Source organism: Ambystoma mexicanum, chromosome 9, assembly GCF_040938575.1.
Source record: "Ambystoma mexicanum isolate Mex_15411 chromosome 9, UKY_AmexF1_1, whole genome shotgun sequence".
Classification (NCBI taxonomy): Eukaryota; Metazoa; Chordata; class Amphibia; order Caudata; family Ambystomatidae; genus Ambystoma; species Ambystoma mexicanum.
The window spans coordinates 552,128,066-552,148,832 of record NC_090931.1 but is presented as its reverse complement, the minus strand read 5'-3'; the positions used below and the strand labels follow the sequence as shown (position 1 = coordinate 552,148,832).

Here is a 20,767-nt window from a genome sequence, read left to right as displayed (position 1 = left end):
ACTGTTTGAAGGAGGAGCTGCAACTACTACAAAACACCATCCGCGGCGCGGAACGCACGCGGTGCAAAGTGGTGTCTAAGTGGTCTGGCGTGGTCGGAGTCTGTTCTTCGTGGCCACTGTTTGAAGGAGGAGCTGCAACTACTACAAAACACCTGCCGCGGCGTGGAGCGCGCGCGGTGCGAAGTGGTGTCTAAGTGGTCTGGCGTGGTCGGAGTCTGTTCTTCGTGGCCACTGTTTGAAGGAGGAGCTGCAACTACTACAAAACACCAGCCGCGGAGCGCGCGCGGTGCAAAGTGGTGTCTAAGTGGTCTGGCGTGGTCGGAGTCTGTTCTTCGTGGCCACTGTTTGAAGGAAGAGCTGCAACTACTACAAAACACCATCCGCGGCGCAGAGCGCGTGCGGTGCGACGTGGTGTCTAAGTGGTCTGGCGTGGTCCAGCGGAAGGCCGCGGTTGGGTCGGCACCATTCATCCTCAAACACAATCTCAACTTATGCAGTAAGATTTCTTAAAAACTTTCTTCGAACCCAGCCCCAACAAGCTCAATAACCCTAAACCCATCCTTGTGAAAATCATTAACATTTGCAGTTCATTAATTCAAAACACACGCATTTAAGTTCCCAGCGCACGATAATCAGCTTACTCCAAGCATGGACGAAGAAGACGGGCGTCGCCTCCGCAGCTCGAGGAAAGGAGCGGGAGGGCCCCGAACCGGTGTGGCAATTGAGAGCAATGAAACAAACAGACCAACAAAGAAAAATGATGCTCCCTCTGAAGTCATCAATTCACCTCTCACACCCCTCATTCAAACGAGTTGTGAACATATCAGCCCGCTGATAGTCAATCTTGAAAAAAACTCCAAAACCGTGTACACTCCCACCACAATTATAGAAATTACTTCAAACGAGGCAACTACAGCTAGCGTCAGAAGTCATAAACAGTTGAATAATGAAAAGAGCGAGTATGGCAAGACGTTAACTTCCCCACAACTCGGCACTCTCAAGCCAGCCACACCATCAACCCCCGGAGGGGGGTCGGAGTGCAGGCATGATGAGAGCCTAGAGCAAAGTGAGGAAATAGAGATATACCCACGAAATGAAGACGCCGAAGAAACGTTGCAATCAAGCCCTACCAAGGTTCGACTGCCTACAGCTATCACTGAATTGCCGTCGAATGAGGAAGATCGTGCTCACACTAAGGAGACGCGACTCGCAACCGAAGTAGAGAGCTCCGAATCGTGCAAATGGAAAGGAAAAAAATGTGAAAAACAGATTCAGGACCAATCACCAACGAGGGCCCATCAACGAGTAAAAGTCTTATTACATGCCTCAAACAATGATGAAGATCTCCAAGAAAGTGCAAACTGTATGGAATACGCTCCATCAGAGAAGAACTGCGTAGAAAGCGCACTAACATCAGCGCGAAACATGAAAAAAAGGAGCAGAGAATGTTGTGAAACCACACTTGGGCAAATGAGCTCGCAAAAATTCACCAATCACAAGAATAATAAATCAAATATGCATGCAAGAGCCAAAGTGAGTCGATCCACCAAAAACACATCACACACTGTGAAAGAGCGCATGACCAAAAGCTCAAACATTGCGAAATCAAAAAAAACCAACACCATGCGTATGTTGACTGACTTCTTCGAACTCCAGCTACTAAAGAAATCACGAAACTTCGCGGAAATCTCTGATGCAGACATGTTAGCAGCCATAAGCGAAAACATACCACATGCAAAACAACGAAGAATGGACCTCATACCTGAAGCAGGCTCGTCACAAGCAGACAAATCCGTAGCTCAAAGGCTTACATCAACAGACTCTAGTCTCAAGGAAGGCGAAAAAACAAATGAGAGCGATGAGAATGCCATAAGACAAATGTCAAAAACCAACCTCGCCAAGAATCTAGGCGAAGACATACCCAATGAAAAAAATGCACCTAACCAAGACATCGTGGAAGGTAAGCCTTCAACACCGATCAACCTGGACCAGACAAGCACGACGAGCGATGAACAACTGATTCAAGGCAACAAAGAACTCAAAGAGCCCCAAAAGGCCATCGCGGTCATGGCCAAAACACAAGAACGAGAAAGTCTGCTCCAGACCTCTGCGTCAGAAGCATCCAAATCACCAGCTGCATCCAGTCAGAATCTCAGCCCAGCTTTAACAAGTCATCATGCGGCAGTTGCAAGAGAACCACATAAACTCCCAAACATAGTGGAACTCGATATTCAAGTGAACAAAACAAAAGATAGATCCCAACGGGTTCTTCCGACAGAAAAATACTACAAACGGAATCAAGAGGCTCAAACCAACCACAAACACCCAGGAGAAGTCATAGTGAGTTTGAATACCAATCAGGCAGAACTTCATGCCCACAAACGCGAAATGCAGCACAAGAGGCATCCTCGAATAAAACAGACTTACAAGGAATCATGTCTGTCATAACCATTGCACTCAATCCTTTTTGCAAACTATACAAGACCATGAATGATGCAGTAAAAGATCAACAAGTCATCCTAGCAATGCTTCCTACGAAAATAGTATACTTGGAAGGCTACATTACAGCAAAAGAAAATCCTATAAATAACAAAGGTACGACAGAGCCATGCATCGATGAGACGATTAACAACATCACAGAAATGCCAAATGAGACAACATTGTCCAATCGACAGAGCAAGTCAATCAATACAAGTCAAGTTGGAACACAAACAGAGACCATCATTGATTTAACAGTCGATATAAAAGCAACTGACAGAGAAAAAACCTAGCAAAAGACAACAAGCAATAACGAGATAACAAACAGTAAAAGCAACGTGACCATGGGACAACAAACGCCAACGGTAATGTTGGTACTAAATCAAGCAAACGTCAAAGACAAAGGTGAGATCAGAGTTGCCACCTCCTCATATTGCATTCTAGAGATAAATAGCCGGAAAGACAAACCGAATAACGATTCAGAGACAGCCGCAACACGCATTAAAAAGGACGTCTCAAAAAATACCTCCAGCAATCAAAACACAGAAAAAGAATCGAACAGAAGTCTTGAAACAAGAGCACCAGCCACAGTATCAAAACGGAATGCGAATAGCTCAACGGCCACCACAATGAGGGAAAACGAAAATACAGAAAACGTAAAAAATTGTGAACACAAACTGACTAGAGAACGGAACTCCAAGGAAAAACTGGATTTAACGGATCCCTTAACAAACCTGAGCACATATTCGGATGAAGTCATTGATTCACCGACAGCATTAGTTGCAATCAACCAAAAGGCGGAAAAAACGCCATCACCGAAACAAAAGATGGCAGTAACTACAGAAGAAAAACATGCGGAAATGCTGCAAGAACGCGACTTCGAAACCTTGGAACAAAAACGAAATCGTCTAACAAAGTGTGCAGCATACCGTGAGAACAAAAAAGAGCACAAGCAAGTCTATATTGCGGACAGATGTACGGAGTCTATCCAAAGTAAGAACATCAATAAAACAAAAAACATCAGAAACAAATCAGAAGAACGCCTTACAAAAAAGAGCACAACAACGGACAGAGAGTCAACAACCACTCAACGAACACAAAACAAAACACAAGAACCGCAATGGGAAAAAAGACCAACGCTTAAGGCGTATAAAGACACACCCAAGAAACGAGAATACGAAACAAGAAAAACTAACAACAATACTAAACATGATTACTGCTCAGGACAGAAACAACAGAACGATCCACACAAACGAGCATCTCACGTTCCAAATACAAGAAACACAGAAATTGAAGAAAACGATGGGAGATACCCCACAAAAAATGTCTCAAAATATTCAATCAGAATGATCCAACGAAGTTGCATCAAAGAAGTGACCGTTTTAAATCGAAGAACGGTCTTGAAAATACTGCGTCAAATTAAAGACTTGCAGAGACTTCACACAGATGACTTGAAAATCGTTGAACCATGGCACAAGCAACATGGGGCAGTTGCAATACTGCATCTAACGTCCTCAACGATATTCAAAAATAATTCTAAAATATAGAAGAGACATCTATAATTCTGGTTACTACGTGGAAGACCTCACAGTACCTAGTAATGAAGAACGCATCGAATCAGCTAAAACTAGGGAGATCGACGCCACGGAAAACAAACTCTTAACCACGAAGTATAAGACGTATGACGACAAAGATACAGAGGATTACCCTCAGAAAGACCACAAAGTAACAAAGGGACTTGAAATATCAAAGAAACACCAGAGATCACATTACAATAAGAGCAAAAATGAGAATTACAAAACCAAGAATGACTCAGTATATAACAAAACAACTGAGAGAGAAAAGATGGTAAATCCACAATGGACACCAATCATTGATGGTACCACAAAAATAACCTGCACGCAAAGAGTCGGCTCAACACCGACGGCTCAATTCAAACAAAGCCCAAATACAAGCAGCAAAATAGGAATCTGGGCTTGGTTGCCAAAAGCCCTAAATCTGCATCGCAAACAATAGCTACTCAAGCGGGCGGAAGCAGTCATATGCAATGAGCCCATAGAAGTCATCAATGACATCAAGTTATGTTCATGGAATACGCGAGGCCACATACATCTGACTGCTCCAGGCGGCCCCAATCTTGGAGAATTTCACATAATCTGTCTACAGGAAACCTGGCTTCAGCAAACCCCCACACTAGAAGGATGTCAGATCATCCTATCCCCTGCCGCAAGAGGAACCAAAGGACGTCCAACATCAGGTCTCCTGATAGCCTGCCGAAACGGTTCTGGAGCCTCCATCGTACAAACGATAATTGCAAATCAATCAATTTTGGCAGTAGAGATTGCCTGGCAAGGCGACGAAAATCATAAGACAGATTTACCAAAAATTGTTATAATAAATCTTTACTGGAACCCAGCTGCAATCATCGCAAAAAAATTCATAGACCTTTGTGAAAGGACAATTGACGCAGTAAGAACTGAGCATGACATAGAGAACATTCTGATATGTGGAGATCTAAATGTCACCCAAACAACTAGTATGAATGCAACGGAACTACAAAAGGCGTCCGTACACCGTGGCGCAATTTGGCGAAAGTTCACCGAGTCGCGTGAGCTATATAACCTGGACGAAGTGTTTGTTGAAACAGACAGAATAGCAACTTGGGAGCGTACTGAAAGTAGAGGTGTACTGAAATTCTTAAAATGACAGCAAAATACAAGGCTATCACCACCTCAGCGACATGCCCCAGCATCGACTACCAACCTCTACTGCTGCCGTACATACAGACGTCAAAAAGAAAAGGAAACACAACAAACAGAAATACTAAACATGCATATAATAAAGTTCTTATTAACAAAAGGCGCGAGTACAGAAGAGCTCTTCGAACAGCCTACAAGCAAATTGCAACAGACGGTACATCAGAGATTCAAAGTATCAAAACAAAATACAAAGCCTGGGTAAAATCATATAGACATAAACTGTACCAAGAGGACGCCGAACAAATAACAAAAGCGCTTATCAACAACAACAGTAGGAATTTTTGGTCCTTAATACATAACGTTGAACAAACGCAGGACAATCAAATCTTAAACAACATCAGTCAGCATACTTGGGAAAGCCACTTCAGCAAAGTCTTTAAATCTGATCAAAATGTAAAACCACAGGCGCAACAACTAAAAGCTGTACAATGGTCGAACTTAGATAGAAAAGAGGACATTATTGACATCATCAAAAAACTGAAAAACTTACGTGCACAAGGCCCAGATGGCATCAGTAATGTAGAACTAAAAAGTCATCCAGAAGAATGGGCTACCTTGCTAAGCGTCATCTTCAAGCAATGCACTGAAACGAGATCAGTAGCACAATCATGGACCAAAGCAATCGTGGTACCGATTTATAAAAAAAGGCAGCCTCACGCCCCAACGAACTTTCGACTGATTGCCCTACTAGATGTCATGGGGAAAGTATACGCCTCATTACTCTTGACGAGATTTCAAAGCTGGGCGGCCACTGCAGAATGTAATGATGAAATGCAAACAGGGTTCAAGAAACACACAGGTACAACATGCAATATACTAGTGTACAGTATATTAAAAGCAAAAACCCTAGAAAAGAATCACTGTCTGTTCGCAGCTTATATTGACTTCACTCAGGCCTTTGACAGAGTTGAAAGATCCCTCTTGTGGGACAAACTTGAATCATGGAAATGTCCCCACTCTCTGTTAGAGCCAATTCAAGCATTGCATCATGATACATCCATAAGAGTCAGACTCAGCCGTGAAGGAGATCTATCAGCCGAAATAAACACCACACAAGGAGTCAAACAGGGCTGCCCACTGGCATCAGCACTCTTTATCACCTACATCGGCGACATTCAAAATATAGGAAGTCAAACACGAGTCTTCCCACCAACACTGGGAACAACGCAAATCGGACACCTGCTCTATGCTGATGACCTAACAATTTTTGACCAGACCCAAATTGGGCTGCAGCGTAAACTTGACGACATTCTAATCTACGCCAACAGCAATCATTTGGAAATCAATATCAATAAAACAAAAATCATGATTTTCCAACGTCACCCAAAAAAGGAAAACTTTAAGTGGCATTTGGGCAAAACCAAAATGGAGGTGGTTTTAAATTTTAAATATCTAGGAGTAAACATGGATAGTTCCCTCCATGAAACCACAATGCAGCAGGAACTACATACAAAAATGAGTAAATTAGCAGCTCAAGGAAAAATAATTGACAGTAAATTTGGAAAATTCTCCTTGAAACCAATAATAAAGGTCGTACCCACCATCACTTATGGCATAGAAGCCATGCCGACGATTCCACAAAATGTTTGGTGCAAATTAGAAGCACATTTCTGGCGCAAAGTCCTTAAACTACCAAATTCGACTCCTGGCGTAGCAATACGACGCGAATTAAGTTTACAATCTCTAGAATGCGCCGCAACCTGCAATGCCATCATGTTATACCGCAAATGCAGATTGGACAGTCAAAACAAAATCTTCAGTATCATTAAACAAGAAATGAACAACAACACTTGTGATATGGTAACCAACTGGCAAAAGCAAAATCAAAAAGTATTAGATGCAATCGTCTCAGACGAAGACGAACTCATTACAAATCCATGTAAAGTGCTAAGGAAAATAAAAGATATGGACTGGGCCAAAACGATTGACGATACCGCGACATTAAAACTCATTGCTCATTTACCAAGTTTTACTGTAAAAAGAAATTAACTGCAGAACTACATAAAGCAATTTCCAAACAGGTCAGCCCAGAACCTAATCCTACGAGCTAGGCTCAACCTGTTCAAAACAAATGAAATAAGACATGTTCGAGGACAAGCACAGTCAAACACTTGCAGATTCTGTTCCAACGACATACAACCTCCAAAGGAGACAATAAGACATCTACTCATGGCATGTACAGCGACTGCAGCACTTAGACAGTGCTATCTGCCAACGATACCGCGTTTCAGCACACTGCCAGAGGAGCAATTGTGGTGGTGCAGACTCATTGGGGGAGATAAAACAACGTGGCAAATAGCAACTGCAAAAATGCTAGAATACATTGACACGAATCTACTAAATGTTAACAGCGAGCCATAAAGAATAAGCCTCCGTCTTCTTCTCTCAAAACAGAAAACACAAAGACGAGTTCATTGAAGTTTCCTACAAAGCTTCAGTATTGTAAAATCATATTTTGATCAAACAATAATAAAAAAAAAAAAATAGCTCAGCAATAGCAATTAGTACAACACTAGCCTGTAGATGATGATAACTGGAGGCTCTGCGTACAAGTCTTTGAAATTATCCAAATAAGGAAACAATGACAAAAGGAGGGAAGGTTACTAAGGGAAAACTTATCCCGAACGGCATGAGGGTCACGCTAGATACCGGGTTGGTGCACCACAGGATAGCGTCCAAAGTATAGTCCACAATCACCTTCTAATTAACAGTTGTCGGCAGTACTTCCTTTCCCAGGTAGAACGGAAAATAGGTAGTAGAAGTCCATCACAGGTGCCAGGATTCAAATCAAAAGCGTAGCACAACTTGTGTGTGGAATTAGAAGTGCAGGAACCGCGTGTCATTTTGCATGCAGCAACAGTGCACGCAGCCAGCAAAGCCGCAGGTTAAGAGTTCAGGAACCGCGTGTGGATTTACACACTACAAATTTACACGCAGCCAGAAAAGCCGCAGGTTAAGAGTTCAGGAACCGCGTGTGGATTTACACGTGACAAACTTACACGCAGCCAGGACTTCGAGATTTCGCGTGTTCAGGAAAACAACCGTACGTTGGTCTTCTACGGCCACAGATGATAGCGTGTGGAAAGATACACGCGAACAGAGAAAGCTGCTGTGTCTTCTTGGAACGCAGCTACAGGAGTTTGCGTGTGGAGATAACACACAGGAGGGAAAGCCAAAGAAGTTGCTGAAGAGTTGCGAGGACACAGATCAAAGTTTCAGCTACAAGACACCACGTTTGTTCAATCAGAAGCAGCGAGCGACGTCCACACGCTGCTTATAAACGTAATGCAGAAACACATGTGACAATCTCTAATCACGTGAATTTAACAACGTGAATAATGCAAATGTCGTTTTACAGGCAAGATATCAAACAACCTCCATTTAGAATAGAAAGGCTTAGAAGTTCTATGGGCATAACCAGTTCTGTGTAAAGACAGTGTTACAGGTCCAGAGGTAATTTGCCTGCCATGCATGACATTGTTAGAATATAATAATAATAGGCATTTTCTTCGCCCTAAGCTAATCCCTTTTTGCGATTAAAACGCTGTTCTATTAGTAGTGTTCAAAAAGAGATCACATTTGTCAGTCTCACAGAGTAAATCAAAATGGAAATGTGTTTGTGGCCTTTTCTGTCAGTTGTTACAAGAAAAGACTGGGCTTGTGTAGAGTGCATGTTTTAGCCACCTGGCCTTCACTGATAAACTTAGGTTAAATAACATTAAAGGAAGGTCCTCCCATTCAGAGAAGTAAGAGAAGCTGTTTCAATATGGTTTCATTCCCTTAGCTAAATGCTATATTAAGACTGACTGCACTAAGCAGAGGTTAGTTACACACTGAGTCATAGTATTCAGCACTTCCATTTTTGTTAAAGGCACAAAAGGTATCTTTTAAAGGTTGTGCAAAGAGGATGACCATTGTTGGAACGAAGGGCAGGCGGGTTCTGTGTTTAAGGAACTCAAACACAATTCACCATCCATGAACTGGGGGATAAAGCAGGTGATTAAGCCATAAGCAAAGTAGAGATTCTTAACATAGCAATAACATCTGTTGAATATGCAATATTATCCTGCCCTCTTGGGTTTAAGTGAATTATTGTGTATGTAGTTTAAATATATTTGTGTTATAATCTTTTGCAAATGAATAACAAATTACCTATTTTGATGCAGGCTCTGTTTTGCATAAAAAGTGACACGGTGGACCACTCAGGCATTCACTTCTCCACTCTCCATTGAAATACTGGTCGTGGATAAACCTGAAGTCCGCTCGAGTGTATGATATGTGTATATAATTTTACCTTGCAATCTTGAAACTCTGTCTCAGATGTTCTAATTTGTTTGAATTTTAGTGCTTAGAACTCTCACTGCCACCAACATGGGCTACCCATAATCACCATATTTTGGAACAGATTTGCATATTTTAAATACAGCTCCTGTGCTGAAGAAACGTGGTGGCCACTGCAGCAGTCAAGAGAGCACCTGTGGCCCGGAGTCTGTTCCTTGCTACTAGTAGAGTAGGTGCTGCAGGTCAGGATACTGATGCAGCAGGGCATAGGTACACTATGCTTTTGGCATGGAGCTTATGAAAGGGGAATCACCAGCTTACCCTTTCAGGGTTGGAATTACCTGCGTCATTTTATTACTTCATTTAAAAACCAGGGCTTTCACACACACTGGCAATTTATCCCACTGTATTTAGGAAGCTTGGGCGACAAATGCGATGGCAATGCGATCGCTATTCCTTGGCTGAAGGGCCCCCTATACGCATTCCGTCCTCTCCCCTGATTCCGAGGGTATTGATGAAGATTGGGAAAGACAGAGAAAGTAGTCTTTGGTAGCCACATTTTGGCCACACAAGAGTTGGGTTCCCCTCCTCCCCAACCAGTGTTTCTCCTTCTGAGATTTCCGGTCCTAAAACCTCTAGCTCAGGGGTCAGTCCAGTCCCACGGGGTATGAAAATTTTGCAGGAGAGACTCCAGAGTGAGGGGCTATCCTAAAGCTTAGCAAAATCGATCCAGAGGGATAAGTCTACTTTTAAGTCAAATTCTAGACGCTGGGGAGCATTTCAGGCTTGGTCCATAACAAATAGTTTACTCTCAACCCACTGTCTTACACTGAGTATTCTCCCGTTCCTGAAGGAAGGATTTGATCTTAGGTTAGCTGTTTCCACATTAAGGACCTAGTGGGCTGCTATTATGGGTCTGGCTGATTTCTCTTTGGTGTCCAGCGTACTGGAAAGTTTTTCCCTGTCCAGACTTGTAGCAGCTTCGTGGTTACCCCTGTATTATCTCCCTCTTGTTCTAAGGACCATTCAATCGGCTCCCTTTGAGCCACTGGATGAATTTCCCTTGTAGTTTCTTTCAATCAAGACAGCCTTTTTAGTGGCAATCACTTTGGCCAGGAGGTTAGCGGAAATATGCACCCCCTAACTAGTAGACCCCCATATTTAATCATTTAGGAGGAAGCCTTATTTCTTCGATGCAACCCAGCTTTCATCCCCAAAGTTGTTTCAAACTTCCACATGTCAGAGGAAGTGGTTCTCCCAGCTGGCGCCTAGAAACATGTTTTGATATACAGTAGACCTTATAAATGCTCTATAAATAAATAAAATCCTGCCTATCAGGAGGAAGTGGGCTGGAGCCATCTTGATGTTAGAATGGCAGTGTTGATTTATTTGGAATGTTCCAGGTCGTCCTCCAGAAAATCTGATAGTCTCTTTGTCATCACCTTTGCAGGGTTCAGGGCCTTGGTTCCTGCCATTATTAGATGGGTGAGGGAAACTACAACCTTGGCCTATCAGTCAGCTGGTACTCAATCCCGCTGGACGTCGAGGGCAGATTCACAAGGGGAATGGCTGCCTCCTGGCCAGAGGCTCAGAATTTTTTTATTTATGATATGCGCAGGGGCGACCACTTGGGTCAACCCTAACACTTGTGTATGCCACTACTGCCTGAATCTTCACAGAGTGGGAGAAGGTACCCTCGCTGCAGAGGTACAGGGGGATTGGTACCCTGTGAATCGTGAGTAGTCCTATTTTTGCAGTTAATATAATGGTGCGTGCTGGTACGCATGACTTAGTGGTTTGTGTGTTCCTTACTCTCATTCAGCACATGCAGTTGGTAAACTTCAAGATTCAATACTGGGATACGGAAGATGGATGTGGAAGTAATGTGGGGATTAAATCTTCATTACTTCTAGACCAACTCTTCCTTGTCCTCTTCCTGTGTCCTGCCTCTCCATGGCTGAATGGATCAATGACTTGGTTATGCATAACTGAGGTCTGCCGGTTTTGGGAAGTCATAACCCCAAGAGAGGGGCAGGTCATAAGGGAAAAGAGAAAACTAAATAGAAGAAGTGCTCCTGTGGGAGGTGCGACACCTCACGTATAAGTACTGTGACGAGGAAGAGTTGGACAAGGAGTAAGTAATCATACATGCCAACATTCTGTGGCACCTGGGAGGGAGATTTCGTCAGAGAAATTGGGAGGCGTAATTTTTTCCATAGAAATGCATTGGGGCTATAATTATTTTAGGCGGGAGAATGTGAAAAATAGCAATATCTTTCACTGAAAAGTCAGGAGTCTCCTGCCTAAATCGGGAGGGTTTGCATGTATGACTAACTTATTTATTTTATTGGTTATTTGTATAGCCCTTATACAACAAGACAGTGTTTCGAGGCGCCACAAAGCAAAAGGGAAGGAAACAAGGGAGCAAATAAACCATGAAAGTGACAATGAATAAATAAGAAAAACAACAAGACAACGGTCCTACTAAGCCTTGTGTCATTCAGAAGGTGCAAGTGCAGAGAAAAAAGGGGGTGGGGCGAGGGTGCTAAGGTTAGGTGCGAGTGCCAGGGTGCGGGTTGGGGAGGCAACAGGTAGGTGCACTGGCAGAGGCATCCCAGTGATCTAAGCCTCATGGTGAATATAAAACTGGACAGGCCACTTTAAAAGAAAAACAGACTGACCAACACTTCACTATATTGGTCCTTTCACCAACAGCAGAAGGAGTGCTGCCTCACTGAAAAGACCCTTAAATGGCACAATAAATTACACTTCACCGGACTTGCTCCTTAAATACCAATTTGCTTGGCATAGTGTGTCCCATTAAATTAGGTAAAAAATGCCACTTCCATAGATCCGTATTATAAAGGGTATAATCAAGAACATCACCATTGAGGAAACTAACTAGTGATAAAGAATAATTATAGCTCTTTACGTATTCCTGCATTTGTGCACAAGACAGGGCAGTTATGGTGCTAACGATACCATACCAGAATGTTTTCTCGCTCAAGGTAGGAAGGACTGAACTGTAATGGCAACGCAGTCTTGACATCACTGTGTTTCTGGATGAGGCTGTTTGCGTCACGCCAACCGTGTGTGCTATAAATATTCCGCTCGGGTTTGTTTTTACCATGCTGTCCCTTTAAGAGGAAGCCATGTTTGTTTACTTGTCATCCTTCTCCTCAGAACTCCCATGCTGGCTGCGCGCGCGCTGTGTGATTGGCCAGTGGGAGCCTACTGTCATTGGCCTGCCGCCTCACAGCTGTTGTCTGGCGCCCGGCAACCAAACACCCCCACCCGCCGCAGGGGCATCCCAAACTGTCATCCAAGAATTGTCCTCCTCCCTCTCTCCTTTCTAAGGCCATTCATTGGATCCAAGTGCGATAAAAGTGGGTCGTGGTCGCTGCGAGCCAATGGATGAAATGTTGCTACCCAGCTGTGTTCAGGTATACGTAAGTAGAGGTGCCACTCAGAGACCAGCATGTTAGGCTGCGAGAAGTATATAGTGTTTGGCATGGTGCTGATGTGAGGCGCAGAGCCGTGGTGCCTGTATCTTTAAAGAGTGTGTGGCCTGCATTTGGGACAGCCAGACAGACTCCCGTGCTTCCCAGAAGAGTTTCGTCAGTGATTCAGTGCAGAACCGGTAGGGGCTGCGCGACCCGCTGCTGCTGCAGCCTGCGCGTGGTAAGCATTTGCAGCAGTCTCTATTCGACAGTGTGCAGTGAAGGAGAAACCGTCTTCGTGGAGTTTATATTAATTGCGTGTAATAGGCGTGTGTTGGGGATAAGGGGGGCGAGAAGGGGGCGGTCAGAGGGGTGTGACGTGGTTCCTATAGAGGGGTTTGTTTTTCTTCTAAAGATATGTGTTAAGTGGCAGGATGTATGTTGGAAGGTACAGTGTGCGTTTCTCTCGTGGTATCTTTTTTTTGGAAGATTACAGAAAGTGCCTCCAAGAGGGTATGTATTTCGTTGGGGAGCTGTCATCGCATCGCAACAAAATGCGCAGCAGAAATTGCCTTGTGGCAGACTGAGGAAGGTGACTGGCAAGCTCGGACCATGTGGAATGTGTGTGGGGGCGAACAGAAAGGTGCTACTTACAGCTGCGTGCTTTTAGGAAGGGTCTCGGGGTGGGGAGCAGGGACGGTGTTTGCTAGGGCTGGCATGCATGAATTAACGCTGCAGAAATGCCGGTGCCAGGACTGGAACTGTTGTGCCCCGAGGGGGTCGGGGGGCTGGAGCTGCTATGCCAGGGTTAAGGTGAGTGGCTATGGTTGTTATGCATCGTCCGGGGTGGGGGGACATTGCCCCCCAGAAGATATTGCCATGGTGGGTGGTAACTAAGGAAGGAGCAGGTGATAGGGCTGGAATCATTAGACCATGTTATAAGTTGCAGGGGATTGAGTTGGCATGTATAGTTCCTCGTTGGTGGTAGACGTATTAAAGCCGGGTGTGCTTGGGCTGCATGTAATATGGTTTGCATGCTTATGTCCGGGGTGCAAAGGCTAGAACTGCAGAGATCTTAGATAGCATTGACGAAACGATACATGAGTCTTTGGATATGGGAATGTAGATGGTTACTACTAGAGCAGGTATGCAGTCATATTTTGTGGGGGCATTTGTTAGGATTGCAATTTTGGGGTTTTAATGAGCACTGGTCTCGTGCTTGGATCCTGTAGAGCTTTTTGGCCTGTGGCTAGGGATGGCTTGCAATAGTTATTTGGTACACTGGGTGACTGTCGTGTATGGACCCTCAGGGTGGTGGACAGGGTATTTATTAGGCTACTGTTTTTCCATTCTAGGGAATAAGAGGGCAAGGCTGGCAAATGTGAATGGGCTAGGGTGGTACTGGGTGGGAGAAAGGGTCTTTGGTTTTCGGTCGTGGTAAGGGGTTAGGTTGGGTGGGTATTGACTGCAAAAATGTCACTTTAATAGATCAATTATTATAGTTACAATCTAGGGGTATGAGGCCAAAGTGGGTAAGCAAGAGGGGTCGGTGGTAGGATATGGTGGATGGGTGTGCATGATCATGCAAGTTGCTAGCTTTGGGGTATGCTTGGCTTGTGGCAAAGCATAGACTTGTTATTCTTGTTTGTGTCCTTGGGTTTGGCATAAGGGTTTGTGGGCATGGCTCCTGCAATGGGGCTGGGTCTATGGTGGGCAGGTACTAGAGCAGAACGCCAAGGCGCTTGTAGGTGTTGCTGGGGTTTAGGGTTTATATACGCGTATCATACAAAGGCTAGTGTTCCATGGAGGAGGGCTTTTGGGATTGATGCTTGGGACTATGTGCATGGGTGCTAGGTCTGGCATGCACGCACTTATGTGGATGGTAGTAGGATGGAGTTGGCTATATATTGATATGGATTGTGTGGGTGTGGTATGAGGGGCTGCACTGTCTAGTTTACAAGTTTGCTGTTTTAATGGAGATGTTTCTAAAGTGCCTTTCGAGTAGCTGCTCGAGGTGATAGTGAAACTACCCATCGAGTAACCATCCGCAGTGGGTAGTAAAATAACGGCAGCCTACCATACGGGGATACAGAAGATTAGGTACATGCCAGGCACAGTAAGCTTTTTCCTCACAGTGGGAACTTCGTAGGTAGAAGCAATTGTTTGTTTGAAATATAGACTTACCTAAGTGCTGTTGCTAGGTGGCAGCCTGGCATACCCCAAGGATAATGGGCGGCATACGCGTTGCTGCATTTCAGGTAGTTGCCTCTGAACCGGTGCCCGGTATAAACCCCACCGCCCAACAACATAATGTTCTGGTTAATGACTTGTGGGGGGAAAGGGGCGCGAGTGTGGTATAGGTTAGACATTTTCTTTTTGCACTGTTTTGCCTGTTGAGAGCACCAACAGCTGCCATGTTGTAATTGTTTTTACATGTGTTTTTCTATGACCTCATCTTCATTATGCAGAAAATGGTAAACTGAAGGAACGCGATCAAGTAGATATTTTACAATCCACAAGGCATATACCTGCTACCAACTGTACCACATCATTTGAAACCCATTATTTGACAAGCTTGATTAACATCGATACGAAATCTTTTTTACAGTACACGTTTTAAAAAAATATGTTTGCACACGAAACGCACATCGTGCACCTTTTTTGAAAATATGTATTCTATTATTCTGACTAGTATCACCATGGGCACAGTGGAGATTGTCTGTCTGCCACGGTGCAGTGTGTGAATTCCAGATGACTTGTCTGCGGGAAGCAGTGTGTCTAATGTTGATCGGTGCGAATGAGGTTTAGTCAGTGTGTGATGGCAGGGGGAGGGCGTTGGGCCTGAACTCGAGATACTTGTCGTCTGGTGGCTGCTATTGCACCCTGCGGTATCCATTCATTTGGGCAGAGTCCCTGTCTGTCTCCAATTTCAGTTGAAAGTTATGTTTGGTCCTGTGCCCGGTGGAGTTGATATATTCAAGGGGCTGTATAGGGAGGTGGGGGGTCGGGGGGTAATCGAGTGGCTCAATGAGGGAACATATGCCGATCCGTCGAGACTTGGAACTATTTTAAGCACTTTCTACATTCGTACTACTTTAACTGCTCTGGAATTGTGAACCACCTTCTGCATCTCTATCCCTTAATGTCGAGCTTGTCTGTAAACACTGACAATTGTCAAGTCGGCAACTGTCCATTTTTGTTACTTTTTTGCCTTTCGCTTTATTGCTGCCTCTACACCACAGCTCTTGTTGTGACTTTATGAAATCATGTCCTTGTCAAAGTACACGTATCTTTTGTAAGAGCGCGCTCCCCTTTTAGATCAGTAGTCATCTCGGAGACAGGTGGCTGTGCTGCGTGCAGCTGGCACTGTGGTCTACGGTTGTGCCATGGTGCACGTACTGCAGCAAAAGTGACATCTGAATTGTGGGGTTATTGGTAATCTGATGCTCATCAGATGACGGAGGATGCGGGATGACCGAAGGAGAAGGTCGTACGCTCTTTGGTCCTCCGTTAACAGGGCGGCTTGCTGCAGTGGTGGCAGAGGGCAGAGCCTCTGATATGCTTGCTGCAGTGAGCCGCGGCAGTCTACTGTGTAACGGCGGCAGAGACCGAACATAGACGGGCGTGCCTGTGGCAGAGTCCTGGGGTGGAAAGGGTCCGCAGCTGACTGATCCGGCGTCGAGAGAAGTGCCATGTGGCTTGTTTATTTACAGCTGAGCAGCGCTGCCCAAAGCCCTTTCTGGATCAGTTTGGGCTCGGCCGCGTAGGATCGCATGCAGGTGCACTCACGGCCTGCGAATGTGAGGAATTCGTGGTGACAGTTACACGCCCTTCTTTCTATTGGTGGCCTGCAATCCATAGCTGTATGTGTCAGTGTTCCAGACAGTTGGCAGGCACGTTCTCTGGCAGGTGTATTGTTTTTAGGTCATGGATGTCTGCATGGCGATTAGGTGTACGTTTGTTAACCTTACATTTACCTGTACCCCTTGCTAGAGCTTGCAACTACGTTCGCAAGTTCTGCAACACGTAGGTGGTCGTGGATGTCATACCAACCTATGCACATTAGTGGAACAGTGACCTAGGCAGGAGCTGTGACAAACTGGATTTTGACTCGCAGGAGTACAAGTATGAGTAGGGGTAAAATGCTCTTTCAGCCCATGCACTTCTACAAATCAAAATACAGTGCAATCACAAAGGTAAAACTGGGTCAAAGGAGAGATATACCTCCTTCGCCTTTTGTGGTAATGCTGGCCAGGGGGAAAGCTAAGCTCTATAGAGCGGTGTGAAGGTAAACCAGCCGTAACCCAAACAAGCAATGCAGTACCACAGTCCAAAATAAAGGGAATGTGCAATCAAGGTTCTATAAGAATATAAACACTTTAAAAAAACACACCATCTGCAAGTAGAACGAACAGAGATTACTATATGTTAAGACGGATTTCTGAACTCTGTCCTGGTGGCGCAGAAGTTCAGAAGGCCAACCTAATTACTTGGAACAGGGTAACCTCTGGACAAGCCAGACCAATCAAGGTAGCGATCGCGGCGGTCAAGACTAGGTCTCAAGAGGGGTGAGGGTGACTGAAAGCCCACAGTGAGCACACAAAGCAAGAGCGCTTACAAACTACTCCAAACAGTTGTTTATATCAAAAATAGATACACATTTATTATAAGGCCTTGAAACTAATAACCACAGTAAAAGCAGCAATATACAACGATATTAAACCAACACATACACTATCCACCCAATATATATACAGAATACACAGTTTCACAGCATTAGCAGCACGAAATATGTTATCCACCTGCAGGGGAAGAAAAACAGGCAGTGCGAACCAATGCGTGTGATATGTCCGCCTTCTGAGGCCCCTAACTAGATGGTAGTCCAATCCCTACGAAGAGTGGAGCCTAGCGCTCAAAAGTACCTGCACACGCCGGTGCCAATGGGCAGAAGGTGAAGCTCTTCGGAGGACGTTGGACAGCTCTGAAGGGCGCCCTAATGAAGGAGAACACGGTCCGCGACTCTAGCGCAGCCTCCACTGTGAGGCAGAAGCAGGGCGCGAGTACGGACAAGGGGAGCTGTATTTACAGCGGGGAAAAGCAAGGGGCACTGCAGGAGGGCGACCAGATCCTAGCTAATCTACTCACCGGTCCCCGAAGCAAGCAGGCCCGAGCTTCTCCTCGATAGATGCAGCTTCTGGCAGGTTCTGAAGAGCAGGGAACGTCTCGTCGTCGTGCAGAGTAAAAAGACGTCCCGATCGAAGAAACAAGCACAGTTTTGTCGCCACAGCAGGGCAACGGAACGGCCGGGTGTATTCAAGCCAAACGAGCACCGTTCACCTCTAGCTTAGGGTTGCTAAGCAAACGAAGCGTGTGAGCGTGCCCCGGACTCAGAATACCACCCAACCTGTCGGCGATTACAGAGCAGGACTCCTTAGTAAGCTGGTCAGTCAACTGGATGGCCCAGAGACACTTCCGAAGGCTTACGGCAGGAGTTGATGAAGGTGCCGGGAATAGCTGGTCCTGCTATTCCAATAGGTCGAAGCGCCAGTACAGGCCTTCTTGTTCGATCTTAGGTGGAAAGGGCTTCACCGGACGACAGCAATGAGGAGCAGAAGTTCTTCAGGGGGTCACCAGCGATTCCTCGGTCCAGCCTCGTGTTCGCAGGATACTTGGCTCCTGTATCCCTGGGTTCGTAAGAACTCAGGAGATCGACATGGTAGTGGTGTTTCCAGCTCCCTCTTATCCACGGTTCCCTTCGCGCCAAAACGGAGGGGAGCCAATGGGAGATCCGCTCATCAACACACATACCATACGTGGACCAATCACGGACCACAGTGGTCCCAGGCATTCACACCACCCTAGACTCTCTGGCACCCAGGATGTGTATTGGGACCAGACAGCCCAGCCCACATCCTGGGGGCACTCAAACGACATGTAGAAGCCCGCGAAAGCAACCGTGTTTCGCGGGAAACTACATGCCCAAATAAGGAAGGCCCCGGGTCGCCTGACCTGGGGGAAGGTAAAGGGAGCAAGACGGACAGTGGACGAGACAAAGGAGCCTCGTGGTCCGGCCATTTTGGGTAGCCGGGCCACCCTTTTGTGTTCGCGGCAAAAAGGTGCTCAGAACGGCAAAAGGAGCTCAAAATAAACCAAATGATCGCTGCCACCAGCCCAGTCCCTGAATGACTTGCACCGATCCAAAAACCATCCTACAAGAGTGTCTAGGGTCTGTAGAAGGCTAGAGACCCAAGAGAGCTGTAACTTAGCTTACAGTGCCCTCTTGTGTCGTGTTGCACTAAAATGGCGACACGATAAAAGAAACTACGGGAAACAGCGTTCCCCGGTACTGACTGTCTTAAGGGCATGTCAGTTTCCCCGTAAGAAAGGAGCGAAAGCCCAGAGGAGTACGGCAGAAGGCTGCACTTCTCTGGCAAAGTCAAGAAAACAGGTTGAAAACAATAGCAAAAAGTTTAGGGGTTGCCACATGGAAGGAAAGTTCCCTACAATAACGAAATCTTTCCTAACACTCGCCCCTCCCAGACTATGGACAGGGGGAACTAATCCACCCCTGGATGAGTCTCTTGTTCAGGTCGGTAAAACATTCTGGACAACCCATCAGTATTGCTATGTTGGACACCTGGCCTATGCTCAATAGTGAAGTCGAAGCCTTGTAGACTTATGGACCACCTAAGCAACTTTGGATTCTCCCCCTTCATGTTCATTAGCCACTTTAACGGCTTATGGTCAGTCTGCACAGTGAAGTGGGTCCCATAGAGGTAGGGCCGCAGCTTCCTTAGGGCCCACACAACAGAGAAACATTCTTTCTCTACCGTGGACCATCTGAGCTCTCTGTCCTTAAGCTGGCGACTAATAAAACCGATAGGGTGTTCCTTACCCTTCTCATCTACTTGTGATAGTACAGCTCCTATCCCAGTGTCAGAGGCATCCGTCTGCACGATAAAAGGTCTTTGATAATCAGGGGCCCTGAGCACAGGGGCCTGGCACAAGGAGTCTTTCAAGCCATTGAAGGCCTTCTCACACTCGTCAGTCCAAGTTACCTTCTTGGGTTTCTTCGGAGTTGTGAGGGCAGTCAGAGGAGCAGCTATGGTGCCATAGTCTGCCATAAAATTGCGGTAATAACCCGTGAGTCCTAAGAAGGCTCTCACTTGGGTTTGTGTAGTGGGGGTAGGCCAGTCTTGTACTGCTTGTACTTTACTGGGGAGAGGCTGTATCCTTCCTCCACCTACTTCATGCCCAAGGTAAACCACTGAGCCTTGTCCAATCTGGCATTTACTCGCCTTTATGGTCAAGTGGGCTTTCTGAAGAGCCTGGAGCACAATCCCGAGGTGTTTCACATGGTCTTCCCAGGTGGCACTGAAAACTGCTATATCGTCTAGATATGCAAGACAGAATTCGTCCAACCCATTCAACACATGATTCACAAGCCTCTGGAAAGTGGCAGGTGCATTCTTCAATCCGAACGGCATTACCCGGAATTGGTAAAGCCCGTCGGGAGTTGAAAATGCTGTCTTCTCCTTGGCATGTTCTGCTAAAGCTATTTGCCAATAGCCCGCAGTCAGGTCAAACGTGCTGAGGTACTTGGAGGCACCCAAGGTATCCACCAGCTCGTCAGTTCGAGGCAAGGGGTGAGCGTCTGTCTTGGTGACAGCATTCAGAGCCCTGTAATCCACGCAGAACCTCAATTCAGAAGTGCCTGCCTTTGGAACCAATACCACAGGACTGGACCAAGGACTACTAGAGGGTTCAATCACCCCAAGGTCTAACATCTTGTTGACCTCGGTCTTAATA

The 20,767-nt window shown here is 45.7% G+C and overlaps 1 protein-coding gene across 11 annotated transcripts in view; it reads left to right on the top strand.

Annotated features, from left to right (window-relative positions):
• The first annotated feature begins 12,637 nt into the window (after positions 1 to 12,637).
• The window catches only part of YPEL2 (yippee like 2), a 318,063-nt gene continuing 309,933 nt past the window's right edge, over positions 12,638 to 20,767 (top strand). For 5 of the 11 annotated variants that reach the window (XM_069615135.1, XM_069615140.1, XM_069615137.1 and 2 more), the window contains exon 1: positions 13,040 to 13,199. The gene's annotated coding sequence lies outside the window, so the exon portion shown is untranslated. Of the gene's footprint in view, positions 12,962 to 13,039; positions 13,200 to 13,364; positions 13,472 to 13,619; positions 13,772 to 20,767 lie in introns of those variants that run through there. The other 6 variants (XM_069615144.1, XM_069615145.1, XM_069615142.1 and 3 more) reach the window with 6 other exon arrangements.